Source organism: Arvicanthis niloticus, chromosome 1 (assembly GCF_011762505.2).
Source record: "Arvicanthis niloticus isolate mArvNil1 chromosome 1, mArvNil1.pat.X, whole genome shotgun sequence".
NCBI classification, from domain to species: domain Eukaryota; kingdom Metazoa; phylum Chordata; class Mammalia; order Rodentia; family Muridae; genus Arvicanthis; species Arvicanthis niloticus.
Window position 1 is genome coordinate 49,353,483 of NC_047658.1, and position 8,656 is coordinate 49,362,138.

The window sequence follows — 8,656 nt, forward strand, 5'->3', positions numbered from 1 at the left end:
TCACCACAAAGTCAAGGTTGAAGGAAGGCTGAAACTTGATCAGGAGTGGCTTTGGCCTGAAAAGACAGGAATGGTATTTATTGCAATTGTTAAAGAGTAAAGGAGATGGCTGAAAAACTGAGGTCCCAGCAGAACAGAAAGGACAACTAGGAGACTAAAGTGAATATAGTTGCTTTGTCTTACAAACATGTACAATAAATTCAATCAGGTAGCAATGAAAGGTGTCCTTCAGTTTTATTTGGTTTCTCAAGAAACCCTCAGTCCTGGTTTGGTTTCTCTTTCTGTAATAAAGCACCAATAAAAAAAATAACTTGATGAAGAAAGAGCATATTTGGCATACAGATCACAGACCATCATCTGGTGAAGCTAGGGCAGGATCTCAAAGCAGGAACCTAGAGGTAGGAACTGAAATAGAAGCCATGGAGGAATGCTGCCTACTGGCTTGCTCCTCCGTAGCCTGTTAGTTTGCTTTTATATATAATCCAGAACCACCTGCCCAGGAGTGGCTCTGCTGAAAGTTGGCTCCAAAATATGTCATAAAAAAAAAATGCCCCCATAGACAGGCCCACAAGCCAATCTTATAAAAGCAACTCCTTAACTGAAGTCCTCATCTTCCTCGATGATTCCAGCTTATATGTGAAGTTGTCAAAAGCTAACCAGAACACCATTAAGTATGGCAAAATTATATCATCAGTGTCCCAGCAAGTTGGAATTTCCTGGAAAAATCTTCTGGTTAGTTCATGTTTGTCATTGGAATAAAATATAAGGTTCACAATCATTTCCTTTGTAAAATTCAAAGTGTTTTGCTCACTTTACAGAAATTAAAATAACTTCAATGTTATTAAATGGAAGGTTGCTCCTCATTTGTCTTAGCAAATAAACAAACTGATTGGAATACTATGCACATTGACTAAAAGTATAATTCCAACTGTTTATCTTATCAATGGAAAATTCAATTCAAATTACAACATGTTTTTCTCCAACATAATTTGTCATAAATATCTAACTGTCTATATCTAGATAATATCTGCAACTTAATCTAGGAAAAATATAGAAATCAATAAATCAGATGTGTAGTTTCAAAGGGCTTATTATTATATATGCTTTTTCAGGATCTTTGATAAATAACTGGAAAGGCTGGTAAAAAGCCAACTGTTACAAGTTCAAGTAGAGACAGAGTACTAAACCTTTCCCTTCCTACTGTGCAGCAGTTTACAACTGTAGCTGCAACAGAACAATATCTTCATATACTAACAGGGCAACACACATCATCTAAGCAAACCAGCCACCCACACAATTTAGAAACATAGGGTAAAGTGTCATAGAGTTGTAATAAGATCAATTTTTGATTATTTTATAAACAATGCTGTCTTCTATTTACAGAGTGCATTGCTCTCGGTGAGTTAATGATACACCATACCTTATCTTGAATTCTATTAATATGATTGATTCAAAGTCATCTTTCATACACATATCATTAGAGACATTCACTCTCACACAGACCCCAGTATGAGGCTACCTAAAAATTAATCTTGTTTCAAAAGAAGTGACTTAGTTTGAAATGCTAAGATCATGCAATGCTGGTAGTAGCTGGAGGAAAGGTAAATGGAATTATGGAGCTGGGAAATGGCTCAGTTGGTAAAGGCTTCATATGAAAGCATGAGGAACTGAGTTTCCCAGATGCCAGAGGAAAAAACCAAGCCAGGATGTGGGCATCTGTAAACCCAACTTAGGAGAGGTGGAGATTGAGGGATACTTCGGCATTGTTGGCCAGCCAACCTAGCCAATTAATGAGCTACCAGTTCAATAAGAGAACCTGTCTTAAGTAATATATTCGAAAGTGATTGAGTAAGATACTTGATCTGAACCTGTGGACTATATAGGAACATGCAAACACATGCACATGCATATGTGTGTATGAACACAAACAGATCAGAAAAACTAGACTCCCCTTTTATACTGTTTACAGCCTCTTTAAGAGGAGAACAAGTGATCCAACTGCAGAATGCCAAGGATTATGTGCACCTGTCAGTAGAAAGCCTGTGTCACTTGGCTATGTCACTTAAGGACCCAGTTAAAAATAAATAAATAAATAATATAATAATAAAAATTTAAAAATTAATAAAAAGATGAGGACCCAGTGATATGGAGAGGCCAAAGGACATATTGGAAAGTCAAATGGCTTTAGCATGCTAGCCTGACACATATTTGACTCACTGTGGACCCTGAGAACTCCTTGGTGAATGTAGAAATGTTCCAAAGCTCATCAGAATGACTGGAAATAGGTCTTTTCCTGTCAGTACAGCACTATCTGTTACAAAGAGAGGATGGCAAGACACTGGACCATAGTGAAAAACATATGAACTTGCTTTCTTGTAGTTAAAAAAAAAGATAATTTTTAGCCACTGAGATAAAACACTAAAATATCTTTTGTCAGTGTTACTAGATTAGGGAGAAGTAACTTCAAATTTACATTCTCCTCTTCCTCATTAGTTTCTTATCTCTGTCGAAAAGCCAGGAAACATTATCTGGTGCTTGGTTGAGATAGGGTCTCATTGTGGTTCACGGGGCTTGGAAGTTGCTGTGTAACTCCATCCTTGTGTCTAATTTGCAGCATTCCTGCATCTGGCTCTTTCATGATGGATTACAGGTATAGCCTGCTACATTTATCCATTTCATTGTTTTAAAACCAAACAGCCAGAAAGGCTGACAAATAACATAGAACCTAGTGTCATAAGTAACCAATATGCTTTGCAATCTCAGCTAAAATCCATCTCATACGCATCATATGCTCAGTTTAACTTCATCAGCGTCTGCACACCAGTCCCTCATTCTTCTGATAATGGTCGTGTGCTGTTCCTCCTTCATAAAATGCCTTTGCTCCCTGTGTTTATCAGAACAACTTAAACTCTTCTTCACTTGCCTCACAGTCTTTTTGACACAAGTGAGAGAACCAGAGTGTCAGAAGCAGCTTCCCTTTCTTTTTCTTTCATTCTTTTTTCATCATGGAAGCCAATGATGAAGAATAAGATAGTTCTGGAAGGAGGTGAACAGGGAAAGAGACTTGGAGGAAGGTAAGGAGAATGGCTGAGAAAGAAGAGAGGAGAAGCCATTCTCCAACAACTAAGCAGGAAGCTCTGAGGATGAGCATACAGCAGATGCCTGCTTCCCATTCTACAAGGCTGGCATTGGCACAGAGCTAGGTCTTATTCCCAAGGAGAGTGGAAGGAAATATTTACCTTCTATAAATCACATTTCCCTTTGGATCATGGAGCTGCCAAGCTAGACAGACATCAAGTCTCTCAGTATTGACCAGTATTACTCAGTATTGGTCAGTAAGACTTAAGGGTCATTAGGTGAAATATGTTCTAAAGTAAGAAAAAGGATCCCTTCTGTACTTCCTTCAAAAGCCTTAACGGGAGCTGGAATCTAGATTCTCTCTGATAGTAGAAAATAATAGATCATTTAGTACCCAGCTGAGTTTGACTCAAAAAAATATTATTTATCTTAATACTCTGTGGCTGGCATTTCCTTTGCAGTAAATTTTAACAGGGCAAGAGGACTCAGCTCTGTGCAGCTCTGCCACTAACTCCCTTGGGAGCTGCTAGTTGTTCATAGCATCCTTGTATGCACCTGTGATCAATGTAATTAACCCAGCAGGAGAGCACAGACAGGGTTCCCGGTAAGCAACCAGAAATAAGTTCCTGTTCTGTCTGGAGAAATGTTCTGTCTGTAATGGTTATACTATTGGTTTTGACTAAGCAAGTTGGTTGAGTATGAAGATAGCAAGAAGAAAAAATAATGAGCAGACACTAGATAGAAAGCAAAATATAATCATATGTTCTCTTACAACATCCAACAGAAACTAACTGGGACAGTTGGATTGGGAGGAAATATTTCTAGTTTCATATCTATTGCTGTGATTTAAAGAAAAGGAATGGAGAGAGGGGAGGGAAAAATGAGAGAGAGAGAGAGAGAGAGAGAGAGAGAGAGAGAACACTTTGACAAAAAGTGATTTAGAGAAAGAACACAGGGTGATTTGTCTTACACGTTCAGGTCACAATTTATCACTGAGGAAGTCAGGGCAGGAATAGGAACTCAAGGTAGAAACAATGGAGGGACTCTGATTGCTGACTCAATCTCCAGTGCATGCTCAGAATTGCTTTATTATATAGCCCAGTCCACCTGCCTAAGGAATGATGCTACTCACAGTGAGCTGAGCCTTCCTATACCAGTTAATAATAAAGACAACTTCCCACATATATACCCACAGGTCAATATGATGTAGGATATTCCCCAAGTAAAGCTTTCCTCTAAGATGACCCTAGGATATGTCAAGTTCACTATTACAGACAACTGGGAAAGTAAGCAAAATTAGAAGAATAAGTAGCAAGTGGCAGATAAATTCTATCATCAAAACAGGTGCTTACAACACCCAGCAAGACAACTGAGAAGGGCTTGTTAAGGCAGCCAGCTGGAAATGATAATTGAGAGTCCTAAGAGAACAGTGTCTCTTCGATGAAGCTGTCAAGTAAAGGAATAATAACTAGTGGCAAATAGATCACAAAACATCAGAACAGGTACTTCCAACTGCCAGCAGAAATGACTGTGAATGTCTCCAAAAAAACAGTGATCCTGGAATTCCCAACTGAGAGATTTAGGGTCGGAATATAATATAGTATATGAACTTTCTGCTTCCTGTTACCATCTCAGGCATTTTTATGATGCCTATTGAAATGTTTGCCTTTCTATCTGTTTTCAGGGCACAATGTTTTTAATATCCTTAGCTATTTGCTATTCCCTTTTCTCTCTGTTATAGAGTAAGGGAGCAAACCTTCACCCCCAGACAGAGATCCAAAGGACTCTTGAGATAAGCGCACTTGAATATAAGACAAGGAGGTTTGCCTTGGACTCTGAGCAAGATCACATCTGGTACAGATAGCACATGACAATTAAAGGACACAATTTTCAGTTTAGTTCTTGACTTAATTTTGTTGCTGATTCATTCACATGACTATTTAGTCCCTGCTTTACAATTCAATTTCTTATAAAATTAAAGCCTAGTAACACCTTTTAGCCTACCATTCTGCTCTCAGCAGAGAGTGTTCAGAGAGGATGGCAGGCCATGGATCAGACAAGGCTAGCAAAGGGACAGGACCATTAAGAGTGGGGCATAAAGGACTAGATGCCCTAAAATAAGTCTCTGTCTTCAGTGTTTCAATTCATGGTCCACCAACTTTACCAAACTCCCCCTTTAGGTATTTGCAATACCTTTGAATGATGTTTCAAAGAGACATGAGGCTTATGAGTGCTGCAAGTGTAACCCAATAATGTCCCACATTAATAGTGCACTTGTTAAAGTCATTTATATTCCCCTTTCATATTTTATTCTTTCTTCCCGTCTGTTAGTATGCCATGATTCTTTTTTTTAAGGCCAGGCATTATATTCTAAAAAAATGAGATGCAACAGCAAGAGTCTTTTATGCAAATACTAAAGGATGCATAAGAGTAAATGAAAACAATTTATAATATGTGCAGTTCTAAATCAGCTGGTGTTTAATAAAAAACAAAGTTTAGACAAATGTTCTCCATAAATCACTTTTGAGTTTATTTAGCATTCTCTCCTTCAGAACACACAGGCTCTTTGTTAAGCAGAGGCAATGACTTGGTGAAGTGTTGACAGTAACTCCCTTGTGTGTTACATATATCCACTCTTCTGATTTTTGTTTTTCTGATTTTATATTGTTTCTACCAATCTAGAAAATTTTATGCAGCCAAGTGTACGTGTGTGCAGAAAATGAAATTTTCATATAAAATAAATATGTATCTATACTCAGTCTGACGACTCTAGTCAGCCACTTGTTGCTTTGATGGTGAAGATTTAAGATGTAGAGAACCTGAAATCATTTATGTTTTTTTCAACTCATGTCTTGACTACTAGTGACTGTTATAAATGTCCTTAAACAGAGCCTGCTCATATGTTTCACATCACCACCATCTCCTCTATCCTGGTCCATGCATCTGGACAGTTCATGGCCAAACTGTTATGCAATGACCTATTTTCTTTGATAACTCTAGTTTTTCTGATATCTACACTTCGCAGAGAAGACTGATTAACGTGTATGCAAAATGTAGCACAGAAGGCCTTCCATATTTTCTCTCATTAAGGACACATCAAGGTTTTTGGTTAAGGCCAGGCCATTTGAGAATGCAATATATCAAAAAGATGTAGTAGCTAGAAATTATATACCCATAAAACATCAAGAAAAACTCAGAAACTACAAAATTATAGGAAAAAAAGAATTGAAGTACATAAAGTTACTGAGGTCACAGGACAACAAAGTGACTACTGTTGATGACGAATACTATCTGACACAAAAGAAGGGCGCGCGCGCGCACACACACACACACACACACACACACACGCCACCCCAACTGCTGCAGCCATTACTGTCACCTTTGCCATCACTACCACCACCACCACCACACAGAGAGGGGGTGATGGGAATAAAGCAGACTTACAAACAGGAAAAAGAAACAAATTAATTAAATTGATCATTGTCAAATATGGGTTAACACGTCTGAATAACACTCCTGGGAACTATAGACACATACACTTTCAGGTTCTTTTATGCAACAAAACATCATTGGATACATTAACATTAAAAGCAAGGTAGGGAATTACAGCGAACAGTCCCAAATTACAATGAACTAAAGGAAGAGTTAACAGTCTATGGGCACCCCGAGCAAAGCATAAAGCTTCATTTCCCTGCTCAGATCTTTCCATTATATGGAGAAAAAAAAAATCACTGAGCAAAAGAAAGAAGAAGAGCAGCACCATACTCCTCCTTCATGTACAGATGCATGATTGGAGAAAATGTGAAAGGGAGAAGCACACATCTGTGCAGTAATGGTTCTGAACACAGATCTTAGACCATTACCAACAGAGATTCCACATCACTATGGGAAAGAAAAGGATGTCACCAACACAGTCAGATAGTATGTGACATAAAGAAAATGGAGGAAATTCCAGGGTCTCTGCAGTTTACATATGTAGCACGTAACTGTCTGAAAGTATCTATGGAGATAGATACCTTCAGTTGATGACTAAAGTTTACCATGTTACTATATTAAGATAAACATGGTTCAGATAGAGGAGAGTAAAGGGATCCCATCCTCATTGTGCTAAACCATGCATTTGTCAGAAGGCTGAGCATGGCAAGCAAGTACTGAAAAAAAATTCAATGACTCCAGATTTTACTATAATAAAAAGTATTGATAGAAGAATTTGAAGTGTGAGGTATACTAATATTAATCACAGTAATGATAGTAATGATGAAAAGCAAACTTAGCTCTCTAGTCCTGTTGATTGCATGTCTCACCCTGAATGTCTGAGAGGAGGCATGTTAATTTCTAGGTAGAAATGCTGTTTACCTCCAGCTCTGCTATTGTCTATGCAATGTTAGTCACTCAGTGAAACAGTATGACATAAATACCCTAAGTGTCACGGGTAGCCATGGGGATTATTGTAAAGATACAAAGCAAATGACACAGTCGAGCCAGGTATGAAAATATCCACGATTGATGTGTTAAAGGATTTCGTGTAAAAATGTTTCATACACACGAACAGATGGGGAATTTCAGCAGAGCAATGGAAAGTATAGAAACAAATCAAGTGGAAGTGCTAAAAATAAGGATGCTAAAGAAAATTGTGTCAGAGACGATTATTTGAGCAGCCTTGAGGATAAGTCAACAGAAAACACCCAAATAAACATACAGAGGAAAAATCCAAGAGCTGTATGAAAGCAATAATTTGTGTGAAATATAAAATATAACAGATAATTGTATCTTCATAGAAATAAAAAGGAGAAAAATAGAACTGGTGGAATATATAAAGTAATAAAACTAATAATTTTCCGAAGACAATAAAAGATGCAAAAATACCAACCAAGGATATATAGAAAACCTCCAAGCTACAAAAAGATTCAGACAAATAAAAACAACAGCATATTATACAGACTTCTTAAAAATCAAAGATTCAAAGAAACCAGTAAATGGGGATGGGGCATATCATAGCGAGAAAACAAAAAATTAATAAGAACAGATCTTTAATAAGAAGCATGGCAAGATAGTGTAAGAATGTAACGACACCTAAATTACTAAAAAAAGAAAAACCTGTCAATCTACACTTTTATAACTAAATTATATTTTCAACACTTAAGAGCTTTTCAAAAGTAAAACAGCTAAAAGACATATATTCATCAAATTGCAGAATGCTTTTCGGTGGAAATAAATATAATTCCAGAGAGAAACTTGAATCTGTGTTAAATATAGTGGAATCTTGAAGTGTTCAAAATAAGATTAAATACAAAAGGTAGTTTCCTTTTTCCTAAGGATTAATTTCATTTTTAATTATGTGCATATGTGTATATGAATGTGGGTTGGTGCATGTGTAAGTTCATGTCCTCACACCATCCAAAAGAGGGCGACAGATCCCCTAGAGCTGGAGATGCAGTCAGCTATGAGCCTCCTATCTAGGGTAGTAAGAGAGACTGAAGCTCTGCTCTTCTGCACAAATGGACTTTTCACCACTGAAATCTGTCCTGCTCTTGAAAATGCACTTACCATAATTCTAATGTCTCTAAAAGATAATTCA